The following is a 23138-nucleotide window of genomic DNA, read 5'->3' as shown; positions in this document are numbered from 1 at the left end:
GTGGCCCTTTTGCAATGTTACCCAATGGGCACCTGCAGCAACTGTAGAGTCTGCAAATGAAACCCACAAAGGGAATACCATGCCTTACACACATGCCCTGTATGGACAGATGACACTAACTCCACTGAATACCTGTATCATTCTGTCAATGTAAGTGCAAGCACAACCTCAGTTCCATAGCCAGATCTCATCAAATGAGGTCAGGATTGCTACATCAGAAGATGACAGTCTGTCCACACAACATGCCCCAGAGACCTCAAGTACACTTCCACGTATCAAAGAACCTGCATGTGGGACATGTGCACAATCCAGACACTGTCCATGTTATGGAATATAGATCACATACATGGGAAGCAGTGCACATCACTGGCCACCTACATTAGTAACCCATATGAGTGGATAGTGAATACAATACCCACCTGTGGGGACCACTCCAGGGACTATACCCCTGAGCCATACTGGAGACTATTATCATGTGGCCTGATGCCAAGGTATTCCCTTTGCCTAACCTTGTACAGCCTTTAGGCCCATTCACCTACTACACACCTGTGAAGCAATGAGCCTATGCATGTGTGTGTGTGTGTGTGTGTGTGTGTGTGTGTGTGTGTGTGTGTGTGTGTGTGTGTGTGTGTATGTGTGTGCGCGTGTGTGTGCATGTGTGTGCATGTGTGTGTGTCTGTGTGTGTGTGTGTGTGTGTGTGTGTGTGTGTGTGTGTGTGTGTGTGTGGAGATCATTGAATTTGAAGCCATTCACACTCACTACACCTCCCATTGCCATACTTTAGCATGTCTGCCAGTGCTGATGTCATTCACCTTGAAATAACCCTTTGGCTATGTTTCACCCATATAAGCACTGTGGTGCTTGTGATAACTGTGTAATACTGTAGTGTAGCAAACTAGTTAGGTAGGAGGTCTGATCCTGATCCTGCCAACTGTGATAATGTGTGTTTCCTTAAGAGAGTGTGTGTGTATGTTTTTGTGTCTTTGTTAACACCTGCTTTTATGGACATTCACACTTACTACACTTCCCTTACCCCTACTATAGCACTGTTGCGGATGTCACTCACCTTCAAAGACACATTTGGACAGCTCTCCAACATGTAAGTTCTGTGGTGTATGAAATAACTGTATAACTCTGTAATAGCAATACATAGGCAGGTAGGGGTTTGAAACTCAGTACTGGTAAGTTTATGTGCGTGTCATCAATATCCTGGATGGGTTTTGGGATGATTGTATAATGATAGGACCCAATGCAGTGTGGGTTTTGCTACATCATAATACTGAGGACCTATATGTCCCATTGTCCACATTACTAGGCCAACAGTTTTCAAACACTGTAGAGGTTGTTGTAGACAATCCTCAGCCATAAATCTGTCCAGCCATGTGCAATTACTATGTGACAGTATGGATTAGTAAACAATGTAGGCAACCGTTATAATACCCAGATACCACTCTCCACCCATGGATCATACACAAACATGCTTGGCTCCTACTCTCTTACTCCCTTTCTTTCTTACTTTATCTCTCTTTCTCTCTCCCTCTAGTGGATGTGAAAAAGTACATCTGTTTTGCAGAGACAACAGCCTGAGTTTTGTAAGTAATGCTCATGGTCAGTTGACGGCTTGTGCACGAATTGCAGTCCCCCACTTGCTAATTGCATGTGGAACAGCTGTGATATCATTCCTATAGCCAATTGCATGGAAACACACACCTGTAACTAAGCACTTCATGTGGGTGTTGGCCCTTTTCCTTCACTGTGAGCAGGACTTCATGTGGGTGTTTGACAAACAGCATCACAGAGGATAGTTGGAAATACCTCTTACAACACACACTGTGGAGAGTGGGGGATGTTCCAGACATGGGGACAGAATATAAGTATTGCTGTTCTACATTTGAAGTAATCTTGGTTTAACAGGGTTTGTGTGGATATGGCTGTTCTACATGATTTAAAGTCTGGAAAGACAGTGTTATATGGTTGAGGAAACTCTCACCTGTAGGGCTATCTGCAGACTGGCCAGAGTTTGGAGTCTTACATGTGGTTTGTTACTCACACATTTTCTGTCTTTAGACATGCAGCAGCATACTCTGATGATTGCAGTCAGTACATGGTGACATCCATGTGAGTTACTGACTTCATATCCCTCAAAAGAGATATGTCACAACAAACCCTGTTACAACAGGAATGTTCTGTTTATCACAGCAATATGTCAATATTGGCCTTGTGTTTGTGCCTCCATCCCCCAAGTCTGTCACCCTTTGTCCATATGTCATGCAGTAAGAGGTTCATATGTACAGTACATCATTATTTACTGACATCATACCTGATAACAAGCCAGTGAGATATCAGGCTGCTAGACATGTTATGTATAGTAGGCCTTATATTTGAGGACAAAACCTGGACATTCTGTTGTAGTCTGTACCGTAGGAAGGTCTGTGTACTTATAGTGATTGTTGACAGATTGTGTATTGTGAATATGTTACTTGGCTTGTGTACAGACTGTGGTAGATGTCATTGTTCTTGGTACTGTTCTATCTAACATTGCATGCTGCTCCAGTTTATGGTACCCTATGAGCATACATGTTTGTAGGGCCAGACTGACACATGTCCCATACCACAGTCAGTTATCAGACTACACTGTGTATTGGCCCAGTATATGTAGGGTTAGTGTGTGAGTGGCACATATGAGGATGGTTTTGTTCACACAGCTCATATAATGTACTATTAATTAGGCTTACCATTATGTGACTGTGACTGTGTTCAGATTGATTGTGGGTATGCACTTTCACACTAGTGTTTGTTACTCCATGATGTCACACGCCTGTAGTGGCTGCTATATTTGCAAGTACATGTGTATTCCCTCATAGTGTTGTGACAGTCTGCCTTTAGTTTGCACAGTGCTTTGTGACATGCCTAGCAGCTCAGAGTATTTACCTAGTGTGATGTTATGTCCAGATATTTCTCAGATGTACTGTTGCCTGACCACCATAAGTGTTGTGTATTTCTGAAAAAGCAGTTGGATGCTGTAAAGATGTATGCCACTAACAAGTGGGAAGTATGTGTGCTTGGGACCTCTGCTCCTCTGGTTAATATGTGTTAGAACAGACAGGAGTGTGTGAATGCATCAACTGTGTGAGCTTATCTATTCCAGTATTTTTGTGATATCCCCATTTACATGACTGTAAATATCCATTTTGTTAGGCTTGGTCCATACGTCTTGCACTAAGGATTTCTGTGTATACCTCTGGACTGACTAGATTGTGTCAGACTGTCCATGTTTATTGGTCATATCTCGGCTGTATTCCACAGGATCATTACTGTGACTTGTGTGGTACTTCACTGTGATGATCTTATGATGTCTATCAGTAAATGATGGTGTACAGGCCAGTATCAGAAGTGACTTCCCACACAACATGTCTGTTGACACAGCCCTTGTTACTGTAGCAACATTCTACAATTATACCTGCAATACTTACATTACATCCCCTTGCACTAAGAGGTTGTAACTATTGGTGCTGAGTTATGACTCTAGTACATGTTATGGGCATATGTTTATAAATATATATATATATATATATATATATATATATATATATATATATATGTATATATATATATATATTTGTTTGTGTCTTTCGGCTTTTCCTGGTTAGGGGTTGCCACAGCGGAACTCTGGTCCGCTAATGATTGGCAGTAGAGTTTTACATACTGGCTTGCCGGGCCTAACGCACAAACTTCAACGAAGGAACACCCATTCACGCATGTTGCTACACAGAAGACGCTCTAACTGAGAATCGAACAGGCAACATCTAACTGTGAGGTGACAACACTACCGCAGCACCACCACCGCAGTGTATATATATATATATATATATATATATATATATATATATATATATATATATATATATATATATATATATATATATATATATGTGTGTGTGTGTGTGTGTGTGTATGTATATATATATATATATATATATATATATATATATATATATATATATATATATATATGTGTGTGTGTGTGTGTGTGTGTGTGTGTGTGTATCTACATATATACATATATCTACATATGTATATATATGTCCATATTCTTACGTGTAATCATGAGTGTTGTATATACCTTCCCAGATGTATCCCACCATATTTAGCTGATATGTGTATATTTAGATATAACAACATACTGATTCAACACTATTTTCGCTAAGAAGCACTAAACAATTGTAGAATTCAAAGTAGTTGTTCGCTACTATTCAGTATGTGTACTGACAGATATATTTGAAAAAACAACAAACATCTTTGCAGATCTGATGGCTTAGTCGTTAATTGCTGTAACAATAGTGTATAGGGTCCTGGGTTCAAGTCTTGCAAGGGCTGTTTATTTTATTGCTAGGCAGAACAAGGACTGTTGGATGCAGAGTGGTTAAGGCAGTTTTGAGCAGCTTTAAGTGGGTTTGTGTAGTTTTGCGTGATGGTAAGTGCTGCTAATGTACAGTTAAATGAATAGGAGCTTACACCATGTAGGCTTCGCTTACCAGTGCTCAAATCTGCTTAGCATTTACATTTAAGCAATGCTTACACCTGCTAAGCATAGCTTAGCCTTGATAACCAGTGATCACATTCCAGACTGATAAAATAGCAAGATAATGGCATCTTTAATAAGTGTATTTAATCCCATGTATATAACATGCTTCTATGTGCTGTCATTACAGTAGCAAGGGGTGCGAGTGTACTCTATGGGACACCTGAGTATATATGGCTAGTACAAAAATCTTTTCCCTTTGTATATCTTTCATACATGGATAGTATCCCAGGTTATATGCAGTAACACTTGCATGTATTGTATCATTACATTACAACTGTTAACAGTGCTTTCCCAAGTAAGAGGAGATTGCATATTGTAGTACTGGAAACATACACCCCTGCATGCAAAGCTGGACTCTGAGTACTGACTATCATGTTCATGGTGTGTGAGTTGTGTGTTATTTAGTATTTGCTACTGGATATTGATCTGATATGTGGATATTAACTTTAGACTACTATGTGTACAGGACAAGTCATTGTGGGCTGCTGTCATGTAGTAATCTCTCAGTGTCAGACGTCTATCTGTCAAAACATTCACCTTAATGCATAACCTGTTGGCAAGCTGATTTCTGTCTGTCCTGTCTACAGATGTGCAGATGTCAAGTATCCATCTTGGCTGCTTACAGGCAATCTATGCTTGACCGACACTGACATGTCTGCCCAGCTGTGTTATGAATGCCACAGCTAGGAAACCCCAACCTGTATGCATCACATGTCATGGATACGTCAACTAAACTACCACAGTCAACAGAACATGCTTGGGTACAGGTCTCCAACCCAGACACTGGCCATGTATGTAATATATGTTGCATACATGTCAGTTGGAGCACCTTGCTGGCCTTCTGCATGGGAAAACTAGATAATTGGATGTTGCATTTAACTGTCACCCTGGGTATCACTCAAGTGGCATCAGTTGATAGATGGCCTGCTGACAAATGTCAAGTGGCATGATAACACTGTACCCAGATCTCATACTCTTCTCATCTCTGCATGGACATTATGCTGGTACATACCTAGGAACACCTGGACCTACGGAACCCAGTATTGACAAATATGTCAATGTACATTAGTGAGAATAACAGTGTCTGTGTGTTTGTAAACTTGTAGTCGATAATACCCTGAGGGCCGTTTCACCGACTATACCCCCCATTGCCATAGTTAGAAATGGCTGCTGCCATAATGGACATTAAATGTACCTTGTTGTACTCTTCACCCTATGGGCAACCTGGAGCTTGCAGTACCAGCATAACATTGTTGTACAAATGGGTAGATAGGCATGGGTTATCCTCTGAGTCCTGGTAAGTGTGTGTATGTGTGCAAGTGTGTATATTTGTACGATACAGCATTCTGAGGCCAAATTCTCCAAATACAATACACCTTGCCATACATTATAAGGGATAGTGATGTTGCTGACATTAGGAGAGCCATGACAAACCCTCACCCTACTATCCCTATGGCATGTGCAATAAATGCATATTCCTGCAGTAGCACTGATTAGCTAGACAAAGGGTTGTATTGCAGTCCTGGTCAATTTGTGATTGTTGGTATGTCAGAGCATTCTCATGGGTTTCAATGAGTAAAATATCCAATATGGGGTGTGGGTGCTGGGTATACTGTCTTTACACCATTGTACTCACCAGTACATGTCCCAAGGTCCCCTGTATGAGGATTCTTGTCACCATCAACCATACAGGTAATTGATTACACTGTGCAGCCCAATGATGCATGTGCTGTGTGCAAATTATCTGTAACAGAATGGACTCACTGACAAGGTAGATGGCACTGATAAAACCAGGTCTCTCAGATGTGTCTATGACTGTTATGTTTTTGTCAATGTGTATATGACAGTATGCCATACTATGTATTGTTCATTAACACCCAATACATCCCCCATTACCATACTGTACAAGGCCTGGTGATGTTCTTCACCTAACAGGAAACTCGGGACACACCTCATCCTAAAAGCTGTGTGATGTGTGCAATTAAGTCCAAATACATTAGTAGCAATAAGTACCTAGGTAGTGGTTCTACTCTCAGTGTTGCCAATTAATTGTGTGTGTATGGAAGGGGATCTACTTCAGTTTGCAGAAAATACATGTCCCAGGAGGCATCTTTCTGAGAACTGACTGGCAAATGCTAACATTTCAAAGGAAAAATCTTGTTGAAATACATTCCATCAGAACTAGTAGTAGATGTGTAAATGCCCTCTTTCCCACTGTACACCTGTACAATGATACTGGAGTTGATATATATAGTTGGGTGTGGATGTTGTGGGCACAGCCACCCTCATCGGGGTTATTGTGTGTATCCCCCCGCTTAGTCTGCTGTAATACTGTGCAGTTTTTGTTAACAGGCTAAGTAGTTGTCAATCAGACTATGTATGGTTCTGTGCCACCCCACACCATCCAAAGTGGAGGGCTGTGTCACCCACACCAGCACACCTATGTTTACCAACTCCAGGACTGGACTACATTAGAGAAGAGGACATATACCCTGCCAGTACCATTGTCAATGACATTAAACTGGCAAACTGATTATTTACTGATGTTATGTTTTGTCTATTTTGTCTTGGTGGAATTACATAGGCTAAAATGAGTTCACTGCAACATTAAGTACACCCATGTGTACTGTATTTTCAGTGTATTGCATCAACACCAAAGCCTGTGTGTGTTATTCACAAACATTTGGTGTGTGCCACCCAGTACACTTACCGTTGTCCAGTGTAGAAGGGCTGCTGATATCAGCCACCACACACTCATTTGTATACACCCTCAGACCTATCAGCCATGTGGCACATGCAGTAACTTTTATACAGACCTGTTACTTGTGTTCAGCTGTACCCAGGATATGACACAGTCAATGTGTCACCACAGTGCCATACCCCTTGTAGGAAACAACCGCAAACCAACATCCTGCGGACACATAGACACCTACAACACAAACTGAATACATTATGGAGACAACAATCAGTCAGTGTTAATAACAGTTATAATGCATCATGGCTAGACAGCTACAAATCCTGACATGTAAGCATCAAACTTTCCAGCTGAAAACATGTTGCACAGCATTACATTGCTAACCCTTAGTACATTCACCCTGTGCATCAGAACCATATTAGCATGTCCCTGCATCGATGGTATGGATGACAGGGATGTGGCACAGGTATCATTGTATGCACAAGGTATGTTCTGGGTTTGCCAGAGACCTAGGTGGAGCCATTTGGTTGACATCATGTGTGTGTGTGTGTGTGTGTGTGTGTGTGTGTGTGTGTGTGTGTGTGTGTGTGTTTCATTATCAATTGGGCTGTGCGGATGTGGTATGTGTAGGTATGGAGGTGTCCGAGCTGTGTTGGTGATGTGTGTGTGTATGTATGCACACAGTTCTGCCATGTGGCTGGCCTATACAGGGGTTTATTGGACAGCTGCAGACCGTACATGGCAGGGTGTGCAGTTCACTATGTCTGACCATGGACACAAGAACTATGCCTGTCAGGGGGTCCACAGGCACTACCAGGTACAAGCCCAGATATGGTACTCTCCCCTGATGATGACAAATGTCTGCTGAATCTGGGTCCCTTTTGGGAACGGCCAGGACCACATGCACATGGCCTGCTGTGTTGTGGTGTAGACAACACCCCCCCACACAGTGCTGGTGCTGGTATTGCCACTACGGGAGCAGCTGTGACTTGTTGCATGTCCACGTAGACCTCCACCTAATTGGTGTTGCTGATCTACATCCACATGGCTGTCACCCTAATCCCACCATATGCTCTAACACAGACATTGCACACTCAAGGAATCCCACCATCTCACCCAACCATCTATCTAGGACCTCTGCAACATAACATTGGACACCTGCAAGATCAGGGATGTTGTCAAGTACAGCAGAATGAGTAGCGCTCTGTAACCTCAGACTCTGTCTGGTATAACATTCCATACATGCCTGTGCCTCCATGATGGCCCAAAACATGTGTCTGGTGAAAACTGCTGTGGCACTTCTGCCAGGGGCATGATGGCCAGTAGCCCTCCTACGAGCACCCCTGTACATCTACCTGTGTAGTACCTTGCTGGTCATCCAGCTATGGCTGATGTGTATAGACACACTTGCCATAGTCACCACACTATCCTGTCCCATGCAACCACCCGCCAACTGTCCCTCATCTACAGCCACTGGTGATGGGGTATTTATAGGCATTGTTACTGTGTGCGGGTTTGGGGTGGATAAAAGTGGGATGTCAACCGATGGCACAGCTTCAGCCCCTGACAACCCTGCCTGTGCCTTAACATACCTATCATCATTGTCAGAGTCTGTATGGACACTAAAATCAGTTTGCCTGCAGGAGAGATCCTTACCCACCTCGCCACCTGTGAGGGGAAAACAAAAAATGTAATTTAAGACCTGTACATCATTGCTTACCTCAGCACACACTCACACACACATGCACAAACACACACACACACACACACACACACACACACACACACACACACACACACACACACACACACATAGACACAAGTGAGGTGGCACAAAGATATTACACAGACCTCTCATTACCCAACAGTCAACATGCATGATATATGGCACTCACCAGCTGCACTGCAGCTATACTCAATCATTGTTACCAACATTATAAAGCTCTGTGATGCATGAGTTGTGTTAGTAGGTTATGCCCCTTCCCCTGGAACACAATGCACCCATGTACACAGTAATGCAGTGCACCTGCTCAGCACCCTGGAATGTACTGTGCACCAAACCTCACGAGTGTACACACCATTTCTGAATGTGTATATGTGGGACAGTTATGTTTGCTCTGTTGCTCACAGCTCCTATTTGTTTGTCTGACACATATCTGGGATGGTATGAGGACAGATGTTAATAGTGAATGCCTGACCTCTGATTTGCAGATCTCATCATCAGCAGTGCATGTATGAGCAATAAAATCCAATTACACTGACAACCTTCATAAGGAGTGTACACACCCTTTTTGACATGCCAGCCTCTTCCATGATATGCAGTGGGGCCACAGTACACAACCTTATTGTCATGCCACCCTCTTCCATGATATGCAGTGGAGCCATGATACTGCATATGTTAACATTACACACACCTGATATGTGACATATGACCTGTGCAATCAAATGCAGTATCAAACAAATATGTTAGTTGTGCAGATGCTAATAGAGATGCATACAATATATGGGTTGCATAAGTGTGCACACACTTAACACGATAGTTTGTTGCAGCACCTGTTAAGTGAACTACAGCAGTCACTATTCCTTGAAGGGGTATACTAGCATGGCCCATCTTCACTTGCCATTATTTATTCACTCCACCCTACAAATGCCCCAACAACTCTGCCAAATTGCAAGGTCAGCTCATGTGCATAGCCCCTGGAGGTCACACAGTGACTTCACTATTGCTGTGGAGTCAGGGTTATGTTGGCACAAGTCATGGCCATGACTGTGTTCAGATACAGCCATTCTTAGCGAGCTTTGGATGTATGCTTCAGTTCACTGTTGTGTTTCAGGATGACACCCCTCCCCATCCTCAGCCTTATTGCATATGCTTGACAACTATGGGCCATACATAAGTGTCATTTTGCAGTGTCCCAAATTCAGAACACCATGCCTACCAGCCTAGTTCCTGCTAATTAACAGCAAACTTAAAGGTGTACACTGGCACCAGCAAGGTGCAGATGTGGATGGTGGGCTTGAGGTGTTGCTCGTACACCACATGTATCTTTATTAATATTGTCTGTAGGTTTCAGCCTTGGTCTCGGTACACCATTGCACATTGCAAAAAATGCCTTTGGGAGATTTGATGTTATGCACATGCTACCTGTAGAGAGCCCTGGATGAAGTTTCCTGTGGAACAACTCTTCCATCTGATTACCCTAATCCATAGGCCACACTTATGCAGAGTCCAGGCAATTGTCGACACAGGTACTGCACAGGCAGTATTTGCTAGACATTCCTGCAAGTCCCTGAGTGCTGCTACATGCTTCTGGGCAGCCTTCATGACCAGTTTGCAACATGTGTTTTCAACTGTCTTCAATGGGCATTTTTTTATTTTCTACATTAATGATGTCCCATACTTCATAGTCACATGACTGCACTGTTTGCCATGGTATATGCAATGGTGAGGTAAGGCTATGTCTCCTACTTCTGACTGCTACCTTTTGGATATGGGATCCATTCCATGGTTTGTACGATTTGTGCAAGCCACGGCTGCCTCTATTGCAGGTGAGTGGGCAAATGTCATGGACATATTTCTTGGACAGCAGACCATTGTTTGGTGTGACATTGAGGCCCTGTACTTGATGGAAGGTGCGTACTCAAGAAGAGGAAATGCTGTCAGTACCTCAAAAGCTGCTTCCACAATATGTTATTTGGAGTGTGTGCACACATATGCTTCCAGTGTTTGTTAAGGTATGTATTATTCCCCATATTTGTTGTCTTAACATAGGATTCCATATTACACATTCATTGCTCATGTTAGGATCACATTACAGGTTGTAAAATGTGTGGAATGTGGTATTGTGATATGCCGTTGTGTAGATCTGCAACAGTTTCCATTGTGATAGTGGTGTATACACTGTTGTAGCCACTGTATAAGGGTAATGTTTCAGACATATCCCTACAGTAGGCCATTTGTCCCACCATTATGTTCATCTCTGTCCACACATCTTGCACTGACAGGTTGTTAGGTATACTGAAGAACTCTTACATGCCCTTCAGATATGCCACCATGGTGACCACTGTGAGGCAGTGCAGTTAACAGAAACAATAAGTAAACATGTACAGCATGCATTATGGGCAGGTGTGTTAAATGTGTGCATGGCAAATACTATGGCCATAACATGGCCAGCGTATTGGCAAACCTGAACAAAACAACTCCATACTCACCAGCTACAGGCTGCTGCCCCAGTTGTATACCAGATGGACCTACATAGTTGTGTGAGAGATGTAATGTCAGTAGCCACACCTGTGGCATCGGTACAGGGTGGGAGCAGCATTTCAGAATATCAACAGTACAAACCCACAATACTAGAGATTATGCACATCTGTTCATTACTACACTGCAGCAACAGACTATGTTATTTAACATATGCATGAAGATACTTTACAGATGAAGATGGATAAGCAACAGTGGTCTACTAATGTGCCCTGGGGCATTACCTGCATGCTTCTCATGCATTGTGTGGTTAGCACCCACCTCTACAATGCTATCATCAGGTTCCTGGTTGGTTGGCGAGCAGGTGCCCCAAGGAGGAGGTCCTCAGCATGTGTCATTGGGGGCTGGATGGCTTGACCCCCACCTGTGGTTAGCTGGTCCCTCCTACCTGCAGCAGCATGCTGATGGGTATGGTGGAAGATATCAGTGTAATGATGTTGCACCTGCTCATAACTGGGGATATGCAGGCCAACATCATTTACCCTGTGGATGAGCTCATTCCACAGGGCAGTCCTCTCCTGCAGATCATGGGCCATGCATCCAAAGAGCGTTCTGTGATGTTGTACAAGGAAGTTTATTATTCTATCATTCTCCTAGGGGGTATATGCAGGTAGATGCTCCCAGGACATGGTACGTGGAAGACATAAGAAAAAAGGTCTGAGGACCTCATACTGCAAGGATATAATAGTTGTTAATTGACATCTCCCTCCCCCCACCACCACCATATCTGCAACAATAATCTGAACACAACAATCAATTGGTATGTTTACAACAAATCTAATGTTGGGACATATATCCTATAGTTCAGCAAATATTGAAATGTGTTTCAGACATGTCCCTACAGTAGGCCATTTGTCCCACAGTTATGTTCATCTCTGTCCACACATCTTGCACTGACAGGTTGTGATTAGGTTCTGATTTCCTGCTGAGGAGTGTATCATATAACTTGTTTGCAGTTAAAAGCATTCTCTAGAGTCTCCTTGATCCTTTATCTGTTTAAACATTTCTGCAGTTTTTTTCTACTTAAGTAGTGTGGGTAGTGTAGCATTGTCCATATCCAGGCATGTGTTTTGGGCATAGCTGTTTGTTAGTAGAGGCTGTGTGTCTGAGCACGTGTTCCAGGCCATCATAGTATAGCCAAAGCCAGTATAGCATTTCAGTGAGCGTGAATTGTTTATGGTCATTGGCTGATTGGGGTTGCCTGGACTATGACTTGGAGTAAGCACTTTATTGTTTTTTTCAAGCTTTTTTTTTAAAGTTGTTTCAGGTTTCAACTTTGCTACTTAAGAAGTTAACTTGTGAGTGTTTCTGCCATTTCACACTGAGCTAATCAGAGGAAGGGCTCTGTGCCAACTAATCTGTGATATATAACATTAAGTATCCTGTTTTTTGCTTATTTTTACAAGTTATTTATAGCACTTTTATTGTTTGCATATACTTTCCAAACTAGTTCCACTGTGTGTGAGGTATTAACGAGAAATTGTTTATAATTGTTAAGCATCTGGTTGGATTTGCTTGTTCTAATTTCCTGCTAAGGAGTGTATCATATAACTTGTTTGCAGTTAAAAGCATTCTCTGGTGTCTCCTTGATCCTGTATCTGTTTAAACATTTCTGCAGTTTTTTTTTCTACCTAAGTACTGTGGGTAGTGTAGCATTGTCCATATTCAGGCTTGTGTTTTGGGCCTTATTGTTTTTTAGTAGAGGCTGTGTGTCTGAGCATATGTTCCAGGCCATCACAGTATAGCCAAAGTCAGTATAGAATTTCAGTGAGAGTGGATTGGTTATGGTCATTAGCTGATTGGCATTGTCTGGACTATGGCTTGGAGTAGGCACCTCATTGGTTCTTTCAAGCTTTTTTTTAAAGTTGTTTCAGGTTTTAACTTTGTTACTTAAGAAGTTAACTTGTGAGTGTTTCTGCCATTTCACACTGAGCTAATTGGAGGAAGGGCTCTGAGCCAACTAATCTGTGATATATAACATTAAGTAGCTTGTTTTTTTGCTTATTTTTATGAGTTATTTATAGCATGTTATTGTCTGCATATACTTTTCTAGCTAGTTTCACTGTGTGTGAGGTATTAACTAGAAATTTTCTACAATTGTTATGCATCTGGTTGGATTTGTTTGTTCTGATTTCCTGCTAAGGAGTGTATCATATAACTTGTTTGCTGTTCAAAGCATTCTTTAGAGTCTCCTTAATCCTTTATCAGTTTAAACATTTCTGCAGTTTTTTTTCTAACTAAGTAGTGTGGATAGTGTAGCATTGTCCATATTCAGGATTGTCTTTTGGGCCTTGCTGTTTGTTAGTAGAGGCTGTGTGTCTGAGCATATGTTCCAGGCCATCGTAGTATAGCCAAAGCCATTATAGCATTTCAGTGAGAGTAAATTGTTTATGGTCATTGGCTGATTGGGGTTGCCTGGACTATGGATTGGAGTAAGCACCTCATTGGTTCTTTCAAGCTTTTTTTAAAAGTTGTTTCAGGTTTCAACTTTGTTACTTAAGCAGGAAACTTGTGAGTGTTTCTGCCATTTCACACTGAGCTAATCGGAGAAAGGGCTGTGAGCCATCTAATCTCTGATATATAACATTAAGTATCCTGTTTTTATGCTTATTTTTACAAGTTATTTATAGCACTTTTATTGTCTGCATATACTTTTCTAGCTAGTTTCACTTTGTGTGAGGTATTAACTAGAAATTTTCTACAATTGTTAAGCATTTGGTTGAATTTGTTTGTTCTGATTTCATGCTAAGGAGTGTATCTTATAACCCACCCTGCCTATTTGTATCCTGTTTTTACACTTGGTGGCATTGCAGTTGCCCGCCCCTACTGACACTCCTCCCAGTCTAGTGTTATTACCTCATTCTACCTAATCCAGGGAGAACATTTGAGAAGGCCAACCCAGTTAGTTTCTGCTCCTCCTTTCCCTTTTCCACTTTACAAAAAAAATATATATATATTTTGTAAGCTTGTTTCCTGCCTTTGCTGTAAGTCGACTAGTCCAGATACAGATTTGCTGTATCCAGAAGTGTTTGTAAGCTTCTGAGTCCCCAAGCCATTCTGTGTTGGAGGGAAGCCTTTTAGCTTAGTTTTGTTTCTTAGAAATAGCCAGTTTTCTAGTTTCAGCTCTCAAATCTGTTTCTTTGAGGTCAGCACTTGCTCAGAACTCATTGTAAGCACTAAATAAGCTACAAATTACTACAGCATTCAACTTTCCTCACTTGTTGAGAGGAAAACAGTTTTTAGTAGTTAATAAATAAGCACCTATCCAGGCATGTCTAAGGGTCGGCTCCTGGTGTTTTCTCCTGACTACCTGATTAATCTGGGCATCTTGGGGCAATGCAGCAATTGCCTCATGTACACAGACAACCCTCTCCTCCTACAACCCAACACTACAATCTGTGAGAGATGCACTTATATAGCCAAAGTGGAAGCAAAGCTCTCTTCACCCAAGACTGGACTAGACAGTCAAGAGGAAAAGGTAAACACTTGCACCACACCACACTCATCACATAGCCCTGAAAACCTACACCACCAAAACAAACACATAGAAACACAAAACACACGCATACATTCATGGAGGCTCTCAATAAAAATCTACCCAAGCAACAGGGACCTCTAAAGCAGAAACACAAGCAACCTCTACCCCCCAACACAACCCAAATGACATATAGCCCACAAACTCAGTGTGCGACTCAACCACAGCCCATAAGACATGACAACGTACCAACACTCTAGTCATAGGTGACTCTATAGTTAGGCACACTGATGTTCCACTCACCAGGCTAAACAAGGAGAAAGTTACTGTCAGCTGCCTGTCAGATGCCAGGATCTGCCACATAACACATGCACTCAGGTCATTCCACAACAAGTACAAATATGACTCTGTCATTGTCCATGTTGGTGTGAATGACCTGAGATGTACCTCCCTGGACTACATGAAAAGAGACATGGAGGAGCTGTCCGATCTTGTAGCCCAGGCAGGTATGACCCTAGCCCTGAGTAGCATCCTGCCATCACCCAGAATGATACTACAGTACAAGGACAAAATGATTGACTTTAACAATTGGCTAAGCTTCTGGTGTCATTCTAAGGGGATCCAGTATCTGTCTGCCTGGGATGACATAATCAATAAACCACGATGCTTTGCCACAGATGGCCTGCACCTATCGCCCTTGAGATTCCGGATACTGGCTAAGGCTCTTGCCACCCCTATAGTGCCTTTTTTAGGCAAGGTTCAAATGACACATTCACCACCATAACAGGTACAAGCAAGCAAAATCTGAGGGTAATGCTACTTAATGCAAGAAGTCTAATCCTCAAAATGCACTCACTTGAGGCTCTCCTTAAAATGGAGAACATCGACATCTGTGCAGTGACAGAGACCTGATTCAAGGCTCCAGAGAGCACCCCTGCATTATCAGGCTATAATTCATACCACACCTTTTGGCCACCTAACCTGGACCGAAACACTAAAGGCGGAGGCATGTCCATATTCATTAAGGATATCCACACCTCCAGGCTTGTTGCCCAGCATAATGCATGCGAGATTATCCAAGTGCAACTAACTCTGGGCAAGACCACAATCCAAATTGTAGCTTGCTACAGATCCCCTGACATGCCCCAGGATTCCCACTCCTCATTTCTTGATACACAGGAAAATATTAGGGTACAACCTAACACCCTAATAATGGGTGATTTCAACTGCCCCACCATTAACTGGGAAAACTACTCATGTACCAACTCTTGTGCTCAATGTTTTCTGGAATTCATAAATTCCAATGCCTTGGATCAACTTATCCACACCCCCACCAGGGGCAGCAATATCCTAGACCTGGTCATTACCAACATGGACAACCATTGTTCCACACCAGAGGTCAGTTCCTCATTGGTCAGATCTGACCACAGGCTAATCACCATAGACATACACATCACACCCACACCCTTCATTAGGGAGACGACCATAAAAAATTTCTCCAAAGCCAACTTCATGCTTCTTAAGACAGAAGTGGCAAACTTCACGACACCCATGCTGACAGACAATAGAGGTAAGACTGCTGAATCCTATACAAATGCACTTTATAAGCACTTACATGAATGAATGGATTGTGCAATCCCTAACAGAACCAAGATGCTATCCTCCAAAAAAGGAAGCCAATCTAGTGGTCCTCTGCCATAAACAAACTCTACAACAGAAGAAAGAAGCTGTTGCAAAAATGAGTAAAATCCTATGATTGGAGGAACTCCGTGGGTAGCCTCAGTAAGAAGCTGAGATCCCTCTCACAATCCTCCAAAGTTGTTACGAAAACAAAATCACCACTGATTCTAAAGGCAACCACAAAGCATTATATAGCTATGTCAAGAATCTCAATGGCAACACTCAGATCTGATCTGAGTTGCAGCACAATGGCACTAAATATAAAGAACCAACTGATACTGCCAACTTCCTGGCAGATATGTTCAGTGCTAACTTTACCCCTCTCTCACCCCTAAATGGCCCATCTCTATACTGGAAGAATGCAAAGTTCCTGTAATCACGGCTGCTCAGTTAAAAAACACACACTCCAAAGCCAAGAACACAGCATTCATGGGACCTGACAATATCCCAGGCTGTGTTCTATATGAACTACAGAACAAAATGGCACCCCACCTAAGTACCATGTTCAATCATAGCCTCACCTCAGGCTTTGTGCCCACTGAATGGCACACATCAACAGTTATCCCTCTCCACAAAGGGGTAGCCAACACGGACCACAGGAACTACCACCCCATTAGCCTGATGAGCCTGGTCTGCAAGGCTATGGAGCGTACCATCATGGAACTTATAAACAATGACATTGGTAATCTCCAAACTCTGGAACCTACCCAGTTTGGGTTTATAAAAGGCAGATCATGTCTCCTAAACCTGATAGACTTCTTAGAAGCAGTCACCAAAGCCGTAGATGAGGGTAAGGTGGTTCACACAGCCTATCTAGATCTCGCAAGGCTTTCAACACCATCCCCCACTTTGGAATTATAGATAAACTCACTAAACTAGGTATAATCCCTATGTCACAAGGTGGGTTGCCAGCTGGCTCACTTACAGAACCCACACTGTGAATGTAGCAGACTCTAAATCCAACTTCAGACCAGTGACAAGTGTACCTCAGGGTGCAGTCCTAGGTCTTCTCCTGTTTGGTATCTACTTCTCTGAAGTACAGGCTAACGCAGAAGGTCTTTGGCTAACAAAGTTCACAGGTAACTGCAAAATAGGAGCCATAATCAAAACTCCTAATGATGTGGACATCCTACAAAAGGGCCTCACTGAGACAGATGCCTGGTGTCAAAACCATGGCCTCAAGCTCAATTCCAAAATGTGCATTGTCATCTCTTTTGGTAAAATCTCTGTACCCATGAACTACCACATAGGCGGTAGTCGACTTAACACCGAAAGTGTGATAAGAGACCTAGGGACACAGGTGTACAGTCTCTCCTTTGATAATCATATCGCCACAGTAGTCAGGAAATCCTTCTATGTGGCACACCTCATCACAAAAGATTTCTCATCCAGGAAAAAAGAGGTCATTGTTCCTCTCTATTTATCAGTCATTAAACTCATTATAGAGTACAACACCCCTTTTGGTATGTACCTCACAAGACATCTACAATAACTGGAAAGGCCGCAGAAATACCTCACAAAGAGGATTACCGACCTCAAACAGATGCCCTACACAGACCGTCTCAAAAACTCCAGCTTTACTCTGTCGCATATCGCCTACTCAGAGGCGATCTCTGCCTAACATACAAAGCTATGTCAAACCCAGAGCTGTTGGACATACTCCATTTAAAGAAATGCCAATCCATCCAAGTTACATGCTTTAGCGAACTAAACCTTCTCACCACAATAAACAGAACATGCTGGAGGGATAGATTCCTGTTCCAGAGACTTCCCATACTCTGGAACAAACTAACTATCTGTATCAAACAAAGCTCCTCATTAGCACTCTTCAAGAAAAATCTTGATGATTGGATGGGAGATAAAAAATTCACCCCGGGGATCACTTCTGTGGCTCTGCTTGTCAGGGGCACAGGATTTTCTTTGGTGGCAAAAGCCAGGATACCGTTTGGATAGGCTTATTTAGGCCCTAGGGCCAATAACCTAGTATGTATCTATGAACCTTTGAACCTATGAATGTATTCATGTTCCATGTTGAAACACTATCATTGGTGGTCTGTTGCTATCAATGTAACCTGCATGCCATTGTAATGGCCACCGTGGTTCCATATATGCATGTGTTCTGTTTGCTATGCAACTGTTCCAAACCTGGTGTTTTGGGTTATGGGAATATCTATGCATGCTGTTATTACTAATCCTGGATTGTGTTGACTATTACTAACCCACATATGTTCTAAAACTGCAACACAATAGCATGTTTGGGAAGGCCTTTCCAAGTGGACCCACCTCTCCCACCTCATCTGGAAGTGGCACAAAGCCACAGCACATCTGGGACCCATGCTGGGACATTCTCCTCTGCTGGTCCTGCACTACCTTCAGGTGGAACCACCTCTGGGGGTGGTGCTTGCCCCCCAAGGAATGGGCACAGACAGGATCCTGTAACCTGAAGTCAGGTCCAGCGTCTGGTGCATAGGGAGCTCCGCAGAGATTTGGGGAATCTGCTACACCAGCTTGAGGGCCTCATGCCACAATTAAAGGGTCAGCCTACCCATCCTGCTCATCCCCCAGCGCAGCCACCTACAGGGCCATGAAGGTGCGGTGGTGACTACCCATGGGTGGGAACCTCAGTCCCACTGTTTCCATTTGGGGGCTCATCGGGCTCCCAATTTCCAAACACCCTTCCCTGTCCAAGGTGTTTACTCCCAACATGTGTCATATACCACCCTTGTATGCTGTCTTTTCTATCTTGTCAGTCTTCTGACCCAACCTAACCCCCCAAATATACCTACCATCTTTCCCCAACATCCTACTCTCACCTTAACAAAAAAAGTGCAATCGGTTCTCAAAAAGAATTTCACACCACACATAACTGTCCTTTTCAAACATGCATACAACTACTTAAAAGTGCCTAATCACTCTGTATCCAACAGCCCTTGGTCTGGCCTGAAAATAAATTATCAGCCCTTGCAAGTGTCTAACTCAGGACCTTGCACAACATAGCCATAGTAATTTACCACTAAGCCACCTGCGCTGCAGATATCTGTGATGTTTTCTCAAATATATCATGCAGTACAGTCATTCAACAGTAGGTATATATATATATATATATATATATATATATATATATATATATATATATATATATATATCTATATGTATATATATATATATATATATATATATATATGTATATATATATATATATATATATATATATGTGTGTGTGTGTGTCTGTGTGTGTGTGTGTGTGTGTGTGTGTGCACACATGTGTGTGTGTTTGTATATATGTAGAACTACACGTTTTGTATATATATATATATATATATATATATATGTATGTATATATATGTGTGTGTGTGTATGTGTGTGTGTGTATATATATATATATATATATATATATATATATATATATATATATATGTATATATATATATATATATATATATATATATATATATATATATATATATATATATATATATATATGGGTCTACTTCAGATTGCCGACATTTCAAAATGCCGACATCCATATGGCCAACAACATATGGCCGACAGTTTGAAATGTCGACAACCTGAAATAGTAGTGCAAGTACTACAAACAGTGTTGGGCAGGGAGGCAAGCCCACCTGCACTCCCCACCTGCTACTTAAATATTCTCACTCCGAGATCGCACTACAGTGCAGGAAAGGGGAATCTCCCAGTTCCGCACTGTAGCTGGATCTCCGTTATCATTTGTCGGCCTTTCAAATGTTCAGTCATATGTTGTTGGCCATATGGGTGTCGAACATTTGAAATTTTGATCAAATGAAGGGCTCCCATATATATATATATATATATATATATATATATATATATATACATATACATATATATATATATATATATATATATGTAGATATACATGTCTCTCACTCTCTCTCTCTCTCTCTGTATATATATATATATATATATATATATATATATATATATATATATATATATGTGTGTGTGTGTGTGTGTGTGTGTGTATATATATATATATATATATATATATATATATATATATATATATGCACATACATGGAGTGCATTGGATCCACACTCTGAACCTCCTTCATCCAAAGCTGAACTGTTCTGCCTTGCTACGAAATAGAGCATCACATGTGGACACAGCCTAACATTAGGGGGGGGAGGATATATAGGGACAGACCTCAGATTTGCCTATTACAAACCTATGAATTTTCTGCATGATACATTTCACATTACCATGACTGCTCTGAAGGTGGTGGTGTCTGAAACTCATGTGTCTATCATGACTTCATTACTTCTACCTTCAGCTATTTGCCAGCCTAATATAGATGTTTGGAGGAACAGAACAAACACTATGATGGCTTAAATCTTGATATTATGTGCAGATCTGCAGAGTTGACAGGTATGGCCCACTGCCCACAGGGCCAGGTGCTATGTCCATAGCAGTTTTTCAGTAGGACATCATTACAGAAAGTCTTAATGGCACATATAAATCTTTCAACATCATCTATCCCATTATTACAGACCAACTACTACATTTAGTTACATGCTGATATGTTTATCATACCTGTTTTATTATTGTGCTCTCTTCTGTGTACCAGTTGGACATCTTCCTTGTTTGGGTTTTTTTTGTAGTATTTTTGTTTTTTATTATTATTATTTCTCTCTCTCTCTCTCTCTCTCTCTCTCTCTCTCTCTCTCTCACTCTCTCACTCTCTCTCTGTCTTTCCACTACAGGGATCGAGCTGGTTTGAATAGGTTGCAGCATGACTTTTTTAGGTGATGCTCATGATCAGGTTATGGCCTCTGCACCAGTTGGTGTTCCCACCTTACTAACTGCATGCAGCCAGCTGAGTAGTACTTCCAATAGCCAATGTCATAGCAACCCATTACTATAAATGACTACATCATGTGGGCATTGTCCCTTTACCTTTCCTGTATGGAATACATCCTTCCTGTGTGTGTGGGCAGCAGTGTTACAGACAGCAGGTAGCAATACCTCTTACAACAGAGCTTGCGGGCACAGGCCAACTATATGATAGTATAAGGTTCCAGACCTAGGGACAGTGTGTGAGTATTGCTGTTATATGCACTGAATACTGCTAGTCTTACAGGATTTGTGTGTACATGCTAGTTCTGCACGGAATGCATTCTGTCTGCATAGCTCTCAACTGCAGGCCTATCCACATGATGGCCAGAGGATTGGCTGTTATGTTTTGTCTGTTCATTACACAGGTCTTGTCTCTGATGTATCAGTCCCATTCTCTCTGTTGATTGCTATCAGTACATGGCAACATCCATTTGTATTTCTGACTTCATATTCCTGAGTAAGGGAATGTTGCAACCAGTCCTGTAACACCAACAACTTTCACAGTGTATAACAGCAATATTTCAAATATGGCCCTGTGTTTCAGCCTCTGTCCTCCACCTATATAGCAGGCTTTGTCCAGATATCATGCAGTAAGAGGTTGTTAGGTAATGGCCTTTCATTATTTAGTGCTGGCATTCCTGCTATCATTCCAGTGATGTTGTGGAATCCCACACAAATTGTGGGGTAGGGTCCATATATATGAAGGCTACAGCTAGACAAAATGTGTGTGACTCTGTACAGCCCGGAGGTAATGGTATGGAGAACACTGTTATATGTCTTGTAAGACATTTTATGGGGGAGGGGTATTAAATGTTTTTAATCTAGGCTATTACAACTTGTGAAGGATATCAGTAATAAGAAACATTAAGGTATATGGCTGTACATTTTCATACGTTTCACCATGGGAACAGTGGTGGGATAGAGCTTACTGCATTACACACAGTTCTGTTTGTCAGTGTCATAGTGATGTTTAAGTTAAGCATTGTTATGTAACAGTTACATTTACATTGTGACAACTAATTCTTTTCCCCTAGGGGTTGAGTACAGAGTGTAATTGAAGGCTGCTGAACTACATCTGTAATTAAGTGTTGATTGATTTTTATCTTCAAGGCAAGTGTGTATTTTACTGTTGTACTACTTGAAGGCTTTAGCCTAGACAGCAAAGTATGTTATGTTGTTATGTTTTGCAGATTACTGTATCATATATTTTGTCTGAGAATTGCATTAATCAGTTATTATGTATTTCAAACACTTATCTGCTATAAGAAATGGCATAAGCAACTGAAAAAGTACACAAATAAACATTTTTATGTATGCAAACGTGTGAGTGTGGTGCCATGTCCTTTGCATAGTGGGTGGGTATATGTTTCATGCAATAATTCTCATTGGTATGAAAGAATCAGACACTGGTCATTTGAAAAGGTGGCAACTGTAGGAATAATGGCTGTTTGATATGCTATGCACCCACTATATATGCTCTTTAGATATATCTATCTATATATATATATATATATATATATATATATATATATATATATATATATATATATATATGTATAAGTAGT

Source organism: Protopterus annectens, chromosome 4.part1, assembly GCF_019279795.1.
Source record: "Protopterus annectens isolate FY-2018-M chromosome 4.part1, PAN1.0, whole genome shotgun sequence".
Classification (NCBI taxonomy): Eukaryota; Metazoa; Chordata; order Ceratodontiformes; family Protopteridae; genus Protopterus; species Protopterus annectens.
Note: the sequence above shows the minus strand (reverse complement) of the source record.